Source organism: Bos taurus, chromosome 19 (genome assembly GCF_002263795.3).
Source record: "Bos taurus isolate L1 Dominette 01449 registration number 42190680 breed Hereford chromosome 19, ARS-UCD2.0, whole genome shotgun sequence".
Taxonomy (NCBI): Eukaryota; Metazoa; Chordata; class Mammalia; order Artiodactyla; family Bovidae; genus Bos; species Bos taurus.
In genome coordinates this window covers 1124360-1141709 of record NC_037346.1, presented here as the reverse complement: position 1 = coordinate 1141709, position 17350 = coordinate 1124360, and the positions used below count along the sequence as shown (strand labels likewise).

Here is a 17350-nt window from a genome sequence, read left to right as displayed (position 1 = left end):
TTGGTGAGGATTTGGGGAAAAAGGAACCATTGTGCGCTGTTGAAGGGGGGGGGGGGATGTAAATTGGTGCAACCACTGTGGAAAACAGATAGCAATTTCACAAAATATTAAAAACACAACTGCCATATGATCCATATGACATATACTCTTGGATATTTACCCAAAGAAAATAAAAGCACTAATTAAAGAAGATATATATCAGTTTAGTTTTAAAAGCATTTGTAGAACTTTTCTGTCTTTTCCACACGTATGCAACCAGTGGTCAACCAGTGCTTTGTTTTGTATCATAATTCAGCTCTTGATTCAATACATGTGCAGGTCAATAGTGAGCCTAGAACATTATACACAGATTTGGGGCTCATTTTCTCTATCACATTCCCCTTTGGGGCTTCCCTAGTGGCTCAGAGGTTAAAGCGTCTGCCTGGAATGCAGGAGACCCAGGTTCGATCCCTGGATTGGGAAGATCCCCTGGAGAAGGAAATGGTAACCGACTCCCGAACTCTTGCCTGGAGAATCCCATGGAGGGAGGAGCCTGGTAGGCTACAGTCCACAGGGTTGCAAACAGTCGGACACGACTGAGCGACTTTCCTTCCTTTCCTTTCCTTCTCTGTCACATTCCTCTACATGACTCCTGTTCTCTCTCAAGTTTCCAGGGGCTCCTCTCTCAGGTCTTCTGACTTTAAAATCAGGATTTTAGGTTTGCTCTGCTATTTCACAGGGCGTCCCTTGTAGCTCAGTGGTAAAGAAATGGCCTGTAATGCAGGAGCAGCAGGAGACCTAAGTTCAATCCCTGGGTCAGGAAGATCTCCTGGGAGAGGACATGGCAACCCACTCCAGTTTTCTTGCCATGGAGAATCCCGTGGGCAGAGAAGCTTGGTGGGCTACAGTCTGCTGCTGCTGCTGCTGCTAAGTCGCTTCACTCGTGTCCGACTCTGTGCGACCCCATAGACAGCAGCCCACTAGGCTCCTCTGTTCCTGGGATTCTCCAGGCAAGAATACTGGAGTTGGTTGTCATTTCCTTCTTCAATGCATGAAAGTTAAGTTGCTCAGTCATGCCTGAATCTTAGCGACCCCATGGACTGCAGGCTACAAGGCTCCTCCATCCATGGGATTTTCCAGGCAAGAGTACTGGAGTGGGTTGCCATTGCCTTCTCCGGGGCTACAGTCTACAGGGTCTCAAAAAATTAGACACAATTGAAGCAATTAGTCATGCTTGCATATGTCATTTCACACTTCATTTGACTTGGTTCACCATGGGAGCACCATTATTGAAGAGACTGTCTTTTTTTGATGGTATATTCTTACCTCTTTGGTCTTGGATTAGGTGAGCACCAGTGCATCAGTTTATCTCTGGATTTTATACCCTGTTCTATTGATCTATATCTCTGTTTTTATACTATTACCAAATTGTTAAGTGAATTTAGCTTTAAGATAGAGTCTGAAGTCAAGAAGCCTGATTCCTTCAGCTCCATTTTTCTTTCCCAAGATAGTTTTGAATCAGTTAAGTTCAGTCGCTCAGTCGTGTCCGATTCTTTGCGACCCCATGAATTGCATCACTCCAGGCCTCCCTGTACATCACCAACTCCCAGAGTTCACGCAGACTCACATCCATTGTGTCAGTGATGCAATCCAGCCATCTCATCCTCTGTAGTCCCTTTCTCATCCTGCCCACAATCCCTCCCAGCATCAGAGTCTTTTCCAATGAGTCAACTCTTCACATGAGGTGGCCAAAGTACTGGAGTTTCAGCTTTAGCATCATTCCTTCCAAAGAAATCCCAAGGCTGATCTCCTTCAGAATGGACTGGTTGGATCTCCTTGCAGTCCAAGGGACTCTCAAGAGTCTTCTCCAACACCACAGTTCAAAAACATCAATTCTTCGGCGCTCGGCTTTCTTCACAGTCCAACTCTCACATCCATACCTGACCGCTGGAAAAACCATAGCCTTGCCTAGATGGTCCTTTGTTGGCAAAGTAATGTCTCGGCTTTTGAATATGCTATCTAGGTTGGTCATAACTTTTCTTCCAAGGAGTAAGCTTCTTTTAATTTCATGGCTGAAATCACCATCTGCAGTGATTTTGGAGCCCCCCAAAAATAAAGTCTGACACTGTTTCCACTGTTTCCCCATCTATTTCCCATGAAGTGATGGGACCAGATGCTATGATCTTCGTTTTCTGAATGTTGAGTTTTAAGCTAACTTTTTCACTCTCCTCTTTCACCTTCATCAAGAGGATTTTTAGTTCCTCTTCACTTTCTGCCATAATGGTGGTGTCATCTGCATATCTGAGGTTATTGATATTTCACCCAGCAATCTTGATTCCAGCTTGTGCTTCTTCCAGTCCAGTATTTCTCATGATGTACTCTGCATATAAGTTAAATTAGCAGGATGACAATATACAGCCTTGACGTACTCATTTTCGTATTTGGAACCAGTCTGTTGTTCCATGTCCAGTTCTAACTGTTGCTTCCTGACCTGCATACAGATTTCTCAAGAGGCAGGTCAGGTGGTCTGGTATTCCCATCTCTTTCAGAATTTTCCACAGTTTATTGTGATCCACACAGTCAAAGGCTTTGGCATAGTCAGTAAAGCAGAAATAGATGTCTTTCTGGAACTCTCTTTTTCCATGATCCAGCGGATGATGGCAATTTGGTCTCTGGTTCCTCTGCCTTTTCTAAAACAAGCTTGAACATCTGAAAGTTCACAATTCACGTATTGCTGAAGCCTGGCTTGAAGAATTTTGAGCATTAGTTTTACTAGAGTGTGAGATGAGTGCAATTGTGTGGTAGTTTGAACATTCTTTGTCATTGCCTTTCTTTGGGATTGGAATGAAAACTGACCTTTTCCAGTCCTGTGGCCACTGCTGAGTTTTCCAAATTTGCTGGCATATTGAGTGCAGCACTTTCACAGCATCATCTTTCAGGATTTGGAATAGCTCAACTGGGATTCCATCACCTCCACTAGCTTTGTTCACAGTGATGCTTCCTAAGGACCACTTGACTTCACATTCCAGGATGTCTGGCTCTAGGTGAGTGATCACACCATCGTGATTATCTGGGTCCTATAGATCTTTTTTGTACAGTTCTTCTGTGTATTCTTGCCATCTCTTCTTAATATCTTCTGCTTCTGTTAGGTCCATAGCATTTCTGTCCTTTATCAAACCCATTATTGTATGAAATGTTCCCTTGGTATCTCTAATTTTCTTGAAGTGATCTCTAGTTTTTCCCATTCTGTTCTTTTCCTCTTTTTTTTTTTTTTTTTGCGTTGATCTCTGAAGAAGTCTTTCTTATCTCTTCTTGCTATTCTTTGGAACTCTGCATTCAGATGCTTATATCTTTTCTTTTCTCCTTTGCTTTTTGCTTTTCTTCTTTTCACAACTATTTGTAAGACCTACCCAGACAGCCATTTTGCTTTTTTTCATTTCTTTTCCATGGGGATCGTCTTGATCCCTGTCTCCTGTACAATGTCACGAACCTCAGTCCATAGTTCATCAGGTCTAGTCCCTTAAATCTATTTCTCACTTCCATTGTATAATCATAAAGGATTTAATTTAGGTCATACCTGAATGGTCTAGTGGGTTTCCCTACTTTCTTCAATTTAAGTCTGAATTTGGCAATAAGGAGTTCATTATCTGAGCCACAGTCAGCTCCCGGTCTTGTTTTTGTTGACTTTATAGACCTTCTCCATCTTTGGCTGCAAAGAATATAATGAATCTGATTTCAGTATTGACCATCTGGTGATGTCCATGTGTAGAGTCTTCTCTTGTGTTGTTGGAAGAGGGTATTTGCTATGACCAGTGCATTTTCTTGGCAAAACTCTATTAGTCTTTGCCCTGCTGACAGAATGTGGTCCACTGGCAAAGGGAATGGCTAACCCCTTCAGTATTCTTCCTTTGAGAACCCCATGAACAGTATGAAAAGGCAAAATCCTAGGATACTGAAAGAGAGAACTCCCCAGGTCAGTAGTTGCCCCATATGCTACTGGAGATCAGTGGAGAAATAACTCCAGAAAGAATGAAGGGATGGAGCCAAAGCAAAAACAGTACCCAGCTGTGGATTTGACTGGTGATAGAAGCAAAGTCTGATACTGTAAAGAGCAATATTGCATAGGAACCTTGAATGTCAGGTCCATGAATCAAGGCAAATTGGAAGTCGTCAAACAAGAGATGGCAAGAGTGAACGTCGACATTCTAGGAATCAGCGAACTAAAATGAACTGGAACAGGTAAATTTAACTCAGATGACCACTATATCTACTACTGTGGGCAGGAGTCCCTCAGAAGAAATGGAGTAGCCATCTTGGTCAACAAAAGATTTCGAAATGCAGTACTTGGATGCAATCTCAAAAACGATAGAATGATCTCTGTTTGTTTCCAACGCAAACCATTCAGTATCACAGTAATCCAAGTCTATGCCCCAACCAGTAACGCTGAAGAAGCTGAACTTCAACGATTCTATGAAGACCTACAAGACCTTTTAGAACTAACACCCACAAAAGATGTCCTTTTCATTATAGGGGACTGGAATGCAAAAGTAGGAAGTCAAGAAACACCTGGAGCAACAGGCAAATTTGGCCTTGGAATACGGAATGAAGCAGGGCAAAGACTAATAGAGTTTTGCCAAGAAAATGCACTGATCATAGCTTTGGTTATTTAGGGATTTTTGTGTTTCCATACAAAGTGTAAGTTTTTTTTTTTTGAATGCTGTGAAAAATGCCATTGACAATTTGATAGGGATAGGGATTGCATTGAATCTGTAAATTTTTTAGGGTGGTATAGTCATTTTGACTGGAGAAGGCAATGACACCCCACTCCAGTACTCTTGCCTGGAAAATCCGATGGATGGAGGAGCCTGGTAGGCTACAGTCCATGAGGTCGCACATGGTCGGACACGACTGAAGCGACTTAGCAGCAGTCACTTTGACAATACTGATTCTTCCAATTCAAGAGCATAGTGTATACCTCCACTGTTTAGGTCATTCCTGACTCCATTCAACAGTATCTTATGGTTTTCTGAGTACAGTTGTTTTGACTTTTCATCATGTTGTACAACATATGTGCATGCAAAGCACCTTCAGCCATGTCAGACTTTATGAGACCCTATGGACTTTACGAGACCCTATGGACCATAGGCGGAGAAGGCAATGGCACCCCACTCCAGTGTTCTTGCCTGGAGAATCCTAGGAACAAGGGAGCCTATTGGGTGCCATCTGTGGGGTCGCACAGCTTCGGACACGACAGAAGCTACATGGACGATTGGCCGACAGGCTCCTCTGTCCATGGGATGCTTCAGACAAGAATACTGAAGGGATTGCTGTGCCCTTCTACAGGGGATCTTCCTGACCCAGGAATTGAATCTGCATCTCTTATGTCTTCTGTACTAGCAGGAAGGTTCTTTACTGTTAGTGCCACCTGGGAAGCACAGTTTTGGCTCATTCACTTCACTTCAGTTCTGCTCAGTCACTCAGTTGTGTCCGACTCCTTGGGACCCCATGGACTGCAAAACGCCAGACCTCCCTATCCATCACCAACTCTCAGAGTTTACTCAAACTCATGTCTATTGAATTGGTGAAGCCATCCAACCATCTCATCCTCTGTCATCCCCTTCTCCTCCTGCCTTCAATCTTTCCCAGCATCAGGGTCTTTTCAAATGAGTCAGCTCTTCGCATCAGGTGGCCAAAGTATTGGAGTTTCAGCTTCAGCATCAGTTCTTCCAATGAACACCCAGGACTGATCTCCTTTAGGATGGACTGTTTGGATCTCCTTGTGGTCTTCTCCAACACCACAGTTCAAAAACATCAATTCTTCAGTGCTCAGCTTTCTTTATAGTCTAACTCTCACATCTATATATGACCACTGGAAAAACCATAGCCTTGACTAGACAGACCTTTGTTGGCAAAGTAATGTCTCTGTTTTTGTTTTAATATCAAATCTTCGGTGCTCAGCTTTCTTCACAGTCCAACTCTCACATCCATACATGTGTACTGGGGAAACAATAGCCTTGATTAGATGGACCTTTGTTGGCAAAGTAGTGTCTGTGCTTTTTAATATGCTGTCTAGGTTGGTCATAACTTTTCTTCCAAGGATTAAACGTCCTTTTATTTCATGGCTGCAGTTATAATCTTCAGTGACTTTGGAGCCCAAAAAAGATAAAGTCAGCCACAGTTCCCACTGTTTTCCCATCTATTTTTCATGAAGTTATGAGACCAGATGTCATAATTCTAGTTTTCTGAATGTTGAGCTTTAAGCCAACTTTTTCACTCTCCTCTTTCACTTTCAACCACAGGCTATTTAGTTCTTCTTCACATTCTGCCATAAGGGTGTTGTATATCTGCATATCTGAGGTCATTGGTATTTCTCCCGGCAATCTTTATTCCAGTTTGTGCTTCATCCAGCACAGCGTTTCTCATGATATACTCTGCATGTAAGTTAAATAAGCAGGTTACAATATACAGCCTTGACGTACTCCTTTTCCTTTTTGAACCAGTCTGTTGTTCCATGTCCAATTCTAACTTTTGCTTCCTGACCTGCACACAGATTTCTCAAGAGGCAGGTCAGGTGGTCTGGTAGTTCCATCTCTTGCAAAATTTTCACAGTTTGTGGTGAGTCACACAGTCACAGGCTTTGGCATTGTCAATAAAGCATAAATAGATATTTTCCTGGAACTGTCTTTCTTTTTCAATGATGCAACGGATGTTAGCAATTTGATCTGTGGCTCCTCTGCCTGTTCTAAGTGCAGCCTGAACATCTGGAATTTCACAGTTCACATATTGTTGAAGCCTGGCTTGGAGAATTTTGAGGATTACTTTACTAGCGTGTGACATGGGTGCAATTGTGAGGTAGTTTGAGCATTCTTTGGTATTGCCTTTCTTGGGGATTGGAATGAAAACCGACTTTTCCCAGTCCTGTGGCCACTGCTGAGTTTTCCAAATTTGTTGGCATATGAGTACACTTTCCAAAGGCTCACTTGACTTCACATCCCAAGATGTCTGGCTCTAGGTGAGTGATCACACCATCTTGAATATCTGGGTCCTGAAGATCTTTTTTGTACAGGTCTTCTGTGTATTCTTGCCACCTCTTCTTAATGTCTTCTGATTCTCTTAGGTCCATACCATTTCTATCCTTTATTGAGCCCATCTTTGCATGAAATATTCTCTTAGTATCTCTAATTTTCTCAAAGAGATATCTAGTTTTCCCCATTCTGTTGTTTTCCTCTATTTCTTTGCATTAATAACTGAGGAAGGCTTTCTTATCTCTCCTTGCTATTCTTTGGAACTCTGCATTCAAATGGGTATAACTTTCCTTTTCTCCTTTTCTTTTCACTTCTCTTCTTTTCACAGCTATTTATAAGGCCTCTGCAGACAGCCATTTTACTTTTTTGCATTTCTTCTTCTTGGGGATGATCTTGATACCTGTCTCCTGTACAGTGTCATTAACCTCCGTCCATAGTTCATCAAGCATCAGATCTAGTCCCTTAAATCTATCTCACTTCCACTGTATAATCATAAAGGATTTGACTTTAGGTCATACCTGAAGGGTCTAGTGGTTTTCCACACTGTATTCAATTTAAGTCTGAATTTGGCAATAAGGAGTTCATGATCTGAGCCACTGTCAGCTCCCAGTTTTTTTTTTTTTTTTTTTGCTGACTGTATAGAGCTTCTCCATCTTTGGCTGCAAAGAATATAATAAATCTGATTTTGGTGTTGGCCATCTGATGATGTCCATGTGTAGAGTCTTCTCTTGTGTTGTTGGAAGAGGGTGTTTGCTGTGGCCAGTGTGTTCTCCTGGAAAAACTCTATTAGCCTTTTCCCTGCTTCATTCTGTACTCCAAGGCCAAATTTGCCTGTTACTCCAGGTGTTTATTGACTTCCTCGTTTTGCATTCCAGTCCCATATAATGAAAAGGACATCTTTTTTGAGTGTTAGTTCTAAGAAGTCTTGTAGGAAAAGGCAATGGCACCCCACTCCAGTACTCTTGCCTGGAAGATCCCATGGACGGAGGAGCCTGGTGGGCTTCAGTCCATGGGGTCGCAAAGAGACGGACACGACTGCGCGACTTCACTTTCACTTTTCAGTTTCATGCGTTAGAGACGGAAATGGAAAGTCACTCCAGTGTTCTTGCCTGGAGAATCCCAGGGATGGGGGAGCCTGGTGGGCTGCCTATGAGGTCGCAGAGAGTCGGACATGACTGAAGCGACTTAGCAGCAGCAGCAGGTCTTCATAGAACCATCACAGGCACAGTCACAGACAAGTAGCCAATCTGATCACATGGACCACAGCCTTGTCTAACTCAATGAAACTAAGCCATGCTGTGTGGAGCCACCTAAGATGGACGGGTCATGGTGTAGAGGTGTGACAGAATGTGGTCTGCTGGAGAAAGGAATGGCAAACCACTTCAGTATTCTTGCCTTGAGAACTCCATGAATAGTATGGAAAGACAATAAGTTCGTACGCTGAAAGATGAACTTCCCTGGTCAGTAGGTATCCAATATGCTACTGGAGATCAGTGGAGAAATAACTCCAGAAAGAATGAAGGAATGGAGCCAAAGCAAAAACAACACCCAGTGTGGATGTGACTGGTGATGAAAGCAAGGTCTGATGCTGTAAAGAGCAATATTGCATAGGAACCTGGAATGTCAGGTCCGTGAATCAAGGCAAATTTGGAGTGGTCAAACAGGAAATGGCAAGAGTGAATGTTGGCATTCTAGGAATCAGCGAACTAAAATGGACTGGTAGCGGTAAATTTAAGTCAGACGACCATTATATCTACTACTGTGGGCAAGAATCCCTTAGAAGAAATAGAGTAGCCATCATAGTCAACAAAAGAGTTTGAAATGCAGTACTTGGATGCAATCTCAAAAACAACAGAATGATGTTTGTTCATTTCTAAGGCAAACCATTTAATATCCACCAAGGAAGCCCAAATATCATGGTAATCCAAGTCTATGCCCCAAGCAGTAATGCTGAAGAAGCTGAAATTGAACGGTTCTATGAAGACCTAAATTTGTTCATAATGAAGTTCAAAAATGGATTTATATGATTTTCTGATTTTTTTTTAAACATCTGTTTAATTAACCATTCTGCTCTAAGGGGTATTGCTCCTGAAGACTATTGTTACATCTGATCCAGGCAACTATGCCCTAGATCTTGTAAATTAATTAAATAATTGAGCATATTATGCAAATTAAGTAGCTTAGTTGGGGATACTGAGGTAATTACTTCTGCTGTGAATAGAGATAAAGTGTGTCAGTCAAATCTTTACTTCCTGAAGCAGGTTTTACCTTCATTATTGGAAGAAAGAAAGACAAGATCTTAAAGCAGAAATCAGAATGGAGAAAACTAATCTGTTAACTCATAGACATGCCAGAAAGGTGAACTAATAAAGTCTTTCTCATGACTGACTTAGTATCTGTTGAAGCCCTTATTATAGGAATATTGTGGGAAGCAAGTATTTTCTTCCAGAGGGATTAGATACTAAATTATATTTGTTTTATGGTTTAAAAATAGAATTTTGTATTAGATGGGTTTATGCTAAATTAATCCAGTTGGTAAATCAGGCAAATAAAAATATATATTTGAATCTTAATCTAGTAATTTCAAAAATGGAATGTGCAAGACAAACCATAGGAATCCAGGAGGAGACTATTATTCATTTATTTGTCAACTACTTAAATGCCTATGATGAGCTAGGGACCAAGGATGAGGCAACAGATAGCAACAATAAAAGTAGATGAAAATATCTCTTCCCTCAGGAATGTTGAATTCTAATGAGAGAAAACAGATTATCAATATAAATACTGGTTGTCAGGTTCCTGGAAAGAAACAGTTGGCACACTCAAATGTAAGTAATTACGGAGAGTTTAATGAAGAGCTACGTATGGAGAGCTAGGCAGAGTTTGAGGCTTCCGAGGTGTCTCAGTGGTAATGTAGGCACCTGCCTATGAAGGAGATGCAGGAGATGCAAGATCCACCCCTGGGTCAGGAAGATCAAGGTTTAAGAGAAAGTAAAATGAAATGGTGAGCCTCCCTAGAGGCTACCAAGAGTAGGAAGCTACCTCCCTCATGGGAGCAGGTAATGTCCCAAGTCATCCCAACAGATGAGGACATAGAAGGACACCCAACAAGAGGTGTGGCCTTGGGAGAGGAAAACAGCCATTTTCCAAATCGTGACCCTGCAGAGATAAACGCTGAAGGGATAAATGTCTGGTCTTCTCTCCACTCTTGCCTTCTTGTACCTACTAGTGCCTTCCACTGACAAGACTCAACTGGAAGCCAGAGTGCAAAGGAGCCTGGTAAATGCAGGACAGCTTCCCAGGGCATGGAAAAAGGCAGAGGAGGGGGAGGAGGTAATGTTAAGGTAAATGAAGAATACACACAGCAAAGTACTCAGGAGATTAATAAGCCAAGGAGGAAAACGGGGAGAAGTAGGGCAAGGAGGGCATGGGGAAAGGTTTTAAATTTTAACACGGTGGTCAGGAGAAAGTGGTATTTCAGGAAAGATATCAAGTAGATGAGCATGTGAACTGAGTGGCTAACTGTAGGAGAGGGATCAAGGTTAGAGACTATGATGTAAAAACATGTTTGGCAGGCTCAGGGGTCACTCACGATGTTGATATGGGTACAGATGAATGAGAGAGAATGTTGGTTAGTAAATTGTGTCTTAGAAGATACCCAATGCCTGTAATAATTAGTATAATAGTATATCAATTTAATTTATGAATAAGTATTTATAATGGATGTGATTTTGAGTAAACTCCAGGAGTTGGGAATGGACAGGGAGGCCTGGCGTGCTGCAGCCATGGAATCACAAAGAGTCGGATATGATTTAGCGACTGAACTGAAATGAACTGATTTATAATGGGTTTGCATGCTGAATGTTGTTTTTTCACTGATAGGGCAACACTACCCAAAATTTTGGCAACCACTGAGTTGCTTTAAGATATTGCAGGTAAATAAACATATTATTAAAATAGCTTATATAAAATTTCAAAGGGGTAACAGTGCTCTACTAGTCCAACACCATTTTCACAGATTAAGATTAGCCCAATGTTACACCAAAGAACATGACCTTGAACTCAAGTCTCCTAAAGTTCCTGTTCAGAGCTTGGCTTTCCTACCTCCTGCTTTCCTCCTGCTTTATCATGTGTTGAAGGTCAGGTGTCTTAATAAGGAGTTCTATTTTGGCTTGCACACTAAATCAACATATTTTAATGTGGGATCTTGTCCACATTCACAGATAACCTTGCCACATCTGCCTGAGAGCCTCATCCACATAGCTCTAAGTTGATATTTTGACAAAGGAATCAAGATGTAGAAATTTTAAACATAATGAAAATATTTAAACATTGTCATTTTCTGTCAGGAACTCACAGCTTGATTGAAGGCAGATGCTCAGAGTTAAAAATTAATTCATGAATGTGCTTGAAAATAGACATTTAAGTGACACTATAATCAAAGTTTTTGCAAATTCTTCTCAGCTATGAACTCTAGTATGGATTATTTTTAGCTATATTTAGCAAAAAAGTTAAATTTTAGAAGTAGTAGCATGCATGCCTTTCAATCACACATGTATAAATGTTTAGAGTTTCAAATTGTGGCAAAAATATCCAAAAAATGCACTTTAACTGCTTTAAAAAAAAAATTAATTGGAGGCTAATTACTTTACAATATTGTATTGGTTTTTCCATACATCAACATGAATCCACCATGGGTATACATGTGTTCTCCATCCTGAACCCCCTCCCAACCACCTCCCTGAACATACCATCCCTCTGGGTAATCCCTGTGCACCAGCCCCGAGCATCCTGTATCATGCATCGAACCTGGACTGACGATTCATTTCACATATGATATTATACATGTTTCAATGCCATTCTCCCAAATCATCCCACCCTCGCCCTCTCCCAGATTCCAAAAGACTGTTCTATACATGCGTCTCTTTTGCTGTCTTGCATACAGGGTTACCGTTAGCATCTTTCTAAATTCCATATATATGTGTTAGTATACTGTATTGGTGTTTTTCTTTCTGGCTTACTTCACTCTGTATAATAGGCTCCAGTTTCATCCACCTTGTTAGAACTGATTCAAATGTTTTCTTTTTTTTAATGGCTGAGTAATATTCCACTGTGTATATGTACCATAACTTTCTTATCCATTCGTCTGCTGATGGACATCTACGTTGCTTCCATGTCCTGGCTATTATAAACACTGCTGCGGTGAACATTGGGGTACATGTGTCTCTTTCAATTCTGGTTTCCTCGGTGTGTATGCCCAGCAGTGGGATTGCTTGGTCATAAGGCAGTTCTATTTCCAGTTTTGTAAGGAATCTCCACACTGTTCTCCATAGTGGCTGTACTAGTTTGCATTCCTACCAACAGTCTAAGAGGGTTCCCTTTTCTCCACACCCTCTCCAGCATTTATAGTTTGTAGACTTTTGGATAGCAGCCATTCTGACTGGCGTGAAATGGTACCTCATTGTGGTTTTGATTTGCATTTCTCTGATAATGAGTGATGTTGAGCATCTTTTCATGTGTTTGTTAGCCATCTGTATGTCTTCTTTGGAGAAATGTCTGTTTAGTTCTTTGGCCCATGTTTTGTTTGGGTGGTTTATTTTTCTGGAATTGAGCTGCAGGGGTTGCTTGTATATTTTTGAGATTAATTCGTTGTCCATTGCTTCATTTGCTATTATTTTCTCCCATTCTGAAGGCTGTCTTTTCACCTTGCTTATAGTTTCCTTTGTTGTGCAGAAGCTTTTAAGTTTAATTAGGTCCCATTTTTTTATTTTTGCTTTTATTTCCAATATTCTGGGAGGTGGGTCATAGAGGATCCTGCTGTAATTTATGTCGGAGCGTGTTTTGCCTGTGTTCTCCTCTAGGAATTGTATAGTTTCTGGTCTTACGTTTAGATCTTTAATTCATTTTGAGTTTATTTTAGTGTATGGTGTTAGAAAGTGTTCTAGTTTCATTCTTTGACAAGTGGTTAACCAGTTTTCCCAGCACCACTTGTTAAAGAGGTTGTCTTTTCTCCATTGTATATTCTTGCCTCCTTTGTCAAAACTAAGGTGTTCATAGGTGCGTGGATTTATCGGTGGGCTTTCTATTGTGTTCCATTGATCTATATTTCTGTCTTTGTGCCGGTACCATATTGTCTTAATGACTTTGGCTTTGTAGAGCCTGAAGTCAGGTAGGTTGATTCCTCCAGTTCCATTCTTGTTTCTCAAGATCACTTTGGCTATTCGAGGTTTTTTTTATTTTTCCATACAAATTGTGAAATTATTTGTTCTAGCTCTGTGAAAAATACCGTTGGTAGCTTGATAGGGATTGCATTGAATCTATAGATTGGTTTGGGTAGTATACTCATTTTCACTATATTGATTCTTCCAATCCATGAACATGGTATATTTCTCCATCTCTGAGTGTCCTCTTTGATTTCTTTCACCAGTGTCTTATAGTTTTATATATATATAGGTCTTTAGTTTCTTTAGGTAGATATATTCCTAAGTATTTTATTCTTTTCATTGCAGTGGTGAATGGAATTGTTTCCTTAATTTCTCTTTCTATTTTCTCATTATTATTGTATAGAAATGCAAGGGATTTCTGTGTGTTGATTTTATATCCTGCAACTTTACTATATTCATTGATTAGCTCTAGTAATTTTCTGGTGGAGTCTTTAGGGTTTTCTATGCAGAGGATCATGTGATCTGCAAACAGAGTTTTACTTCTTATTTTCCATTCTGAATTCCTTTTATTTCTTTTTCTGCTCTGATTGCTGTGGCCAAAACTTCCAAAATTATGTTGAATAGTAGTGGTGAAAGTGGGCACCCTTGTCTTGTTCCTGACTTTAGGGGAAATGCTTTCAACTTTCCACCATTGAGGATAATGTTTGCTGTGGATTTGTCATATATAGCTTTTATCATGTTGAGGTATGTTCCTTCTATTCCTGATTTCTGGAGAGTTTTTATCATAAATGGATGTTGAATTTTGTCAAAGGCTTTCTCTGCATCTATTGAGATAATAATATGGCTTTTATTTTTTAAGTTGTTAATGTGGTATGTTACACTGATTGATTTGTGGATATTGAAGAATACTTGTATCCCTGGGATAAAGCCCACTTGGTCATGATGTATGATCTTTTTAATATGTTGTGGGATTCTGATTGGTAGAATTTTGTTAAGGATTTTTGCATCTATGTTCATCAGCGATATTGGCCTGTGGTTTTCTTTTTTTGTGGCCTCTTTGTCAGGTTTTGGTATTAGGGTGATGGTGGCCTCATAGAATGAGTTTGGAAGTTTACCTTCCTCTGCAATTTTCTGGAAGAGTTTAAGTAGGATGGGTGTTACCTCTTCTCTAAATTTTTGGTAGAATTCAGCTGTGAATCCGTCTGGACCTGGGCTTTTGTTTGCTGGAAGATTTCTGATTGCAGTTTTAATTTCTGTGCTTGTGATGGGTCTGTTAAGATTTTCTATTTCTTCCTGGTCGAGTTTTGGAAAGTTGTACTTTTCTAAGAATTTGTCCATTTCTTCCAAGTTGTCCATTTTATTGGTATATAATTGTTGATAGTAGTCTCTTATGATCCTTTGTATTTCTGTGTTGTCTGTTGCGATCTCTCCATTTTCATTTATAATTTTATTGACTTGATTTTTCTCCCTTTGTTTCTTTAATGAGTTTGGCTAATGGTTTGTCAATTTTATTTATCCTCTCAAAGACCCAGCTTTTGGCTTTGTTGATTTTGCTATGGTCTCTTTCATTTCTTTTGCATTTATTTCTGCCCTAATTTTTAAGATTTCTTTCCTTCTACTAACCCTGGGGTTCTTCATTTCTTCCTTTTCTAGTTGCTTTAGGAATAGAGTTAGGTTATTTATTTGACTTTTTTCTTGTTTCTTGAGGTATGCCTATATTGATTTGAACCTTCCTCTTAGCACTGCTTTTACAGTGTCCCACAGGTTTTGAGTTGTTGTGTTTTCATTTTCATTCGTTTCTATGCAAATTTTGATTTCTTCTGTGATTTGTTGGTTATTCAGCAGCGTGTTGTTCAGCCTCCCTATGTTGGAATTTTTAATAGTTTTTCTCCTGTAATTGAGATCTAATCTTACTGCATTGTGGTCAAAAAAGATGCTTGGAATTATTTCTTTCTTTTTTTTTTTTTTTTTGATTTTACCAAGGCTAGATTTATGGCCCAGGATGTGATCTATCCTGGAGAAAGTTCTGTGTGCACTTGAGAAAAAGGTGAAATTCATTGTTTTGGGATGCAATGCTCTATAGATATCAACTAGGTGTAACTGGTCTATTATATCATTTAAAGTTTGTGTTTCTTTGTTAATTTTCTGTTTAGTTGATCTATCCATAGGTGTGAGTGGGGTATTAAAGTCTCCCATTATTATTGTGTTATTGTTAATTTCCCCTTTCATACTTGTTAGCATTTGTCTTACATATTGTGGTGCTCCTCTATTGGGTGCATATATATTTATAATTGTTATATCTTCTTCTTGGATTGATGCTTTGATCATTATGTAGTGTCCTTCTTTGTCTCTTTGCACAGCCTTTGTCTATTTTATCGGATATGAGTATTGCTTCTCCTGCTGTCTTTTGGTCTATTTGAGTGGAATATCTTTTTCCAGCCCTTCACTTTCAGTCTGTATGTGTCCCTTGTTTTGAGGTGGGTCTCTTGTAGACAGCATATATAGGGGTCTTGGTTTTGTATCCATTCATCCAGTCTTTGTCTTTTGGTTGGGGCATTCAAACCATTTACATTTAAGATAATTACTGATAAGTATCATCCCGTTGCTATTTACTTTATTGTTTTGCGTTTGAGTTTATACACCCTTTTTGTGTTTCCTGTCTAGAGAAGATTCTTTAGCATTTGTTGGAGAGCTGGTTTGGTGGTGCTGAATTCTCTCAGCTTTTACTTGTCTGTAAAGCTTTTGATTTCTCCTTCATATTTGAATGAGATCCTTGCTGGGTACAGTAATCTGGGCTGTAGGTTATTTTCTTTCATCACTTTAAGTATGTCCTGCCATTCCCTCCTGGTCTGAAGAGTTTCTATTGAAAGAATAGCTTTTAATATTTGTTCTTTGTGTTTGATCTTTGTTAATTTGATTAACATGTGCCTTGCCGTGTTTTGCCTTGAACTTATCCTGTTTGGGACTCTCTGGGTTTCTTGGACATGGGTGATGATTTTCTTCACCATTTTAGGGAAGTTTTCAACTATTATCTCCTCAAGTATTTTCTCATGGTCTTTCTTTTTGTCTTCTTCTACTTGGAGTCCTATGATTTGAATGTTGGGGCGTTTAACATTGTCCTGGAGGTCTCTGAGATTGTTCTCATTTCTTTTAATTTGTTTTTCCCTCTCTGATTCATTTATTTCTACCATTCTATCTTCTACCTCACTAATCCTATCTTCTGCCTCCGTTATTCTACTATTTATTCCCTCCAGAGTGTTTTTCATATCATTTATTGCATTGTTCATTATATATTGACTCTTTTTTATTTATTCTGTCCTTAAGTGCTTTATAGTTATTGCAATTTCAGCTAAGTAGGGGCAAAAATATATATTATACTGTCATGATTACATATGTTAAAGGGATTTAACAGGAATAATAAAATATTCTCTTAGAGTTGACAGTATCTTTTAAAATTATTTATTTTATTTTTCTCTAGCTATATAACATATACTTGCCAATTGTAAAAAAAAAAAAATTTACTTTTATCACTCAGTATATCATGGACATCTTTCAGGACAGTGATATTGATCAATAATGTGTGTGTGTGTGTGTGTGTGTAACAAATGCAGATTTACTGTACAGTTTTAGCACATGAATATACCATCTACAATATAAATACATTATCAGAAATATAGTAAAAATCTGTGCAACTCAATTATAAATAATAAATATCTATTAAGGCACAGTCAAGAAAATACAAACCACATAATAATATCAACATAGAAAATTTAATATGAAATAATTGTTTAATCAGAGAGTTGGAAAGGGGAAAAAGATACCCTGGTGTTTCATAAGAGTCATAATAACAGAAAAAAAAAAAAAAAAAGCACTAATGATCCAGGACTGGGAGAACAGAGAGAAAGATGGGATGAGAAATTAGAAGCCTAACAGAGGAGGTAACCAAACTGGGAGCTCTGAGTAGGTAGGGCTTACTGTTGAGGACTTTCAAGCTCAGAAGAGGTTCTGGTGAAATGGTACTCCAGACCTCTGGGGAGTGCTGCTGGCTTGTTGGTGTTTGTACCTCTAGGGGAATGTGATGAAGCTGGGTCTAGGAGTGTGTGAGAGAAGGCCTGCAACGTGGAACCAAATGCCTACTTATAGAGCAAAGCCACATCCGTGAGGTAATGGTAACTGGAACAG

General features: G+C 39.6%; 1 protein-coding gene and 1 non-coding gene across 2 annotated transcripts in view; both read left to right on the top strand.

Annotated features, from left to right (window-relative positions):
• CA10 (carbonic anhydrase 10) overlaps positions 1–17350 on the top strand; it is an 845692-nt gene that overhangs the window by 276750 nt on the left and 551592 nt on the right.
• On the top strand, positions 391–462 carry TRNAS-GGA (transfer RNA serine (anticodon GGA)). The gene has a single exon. It is a non-coding gene; the product is annotated as a tRNA-Ser (tRNA).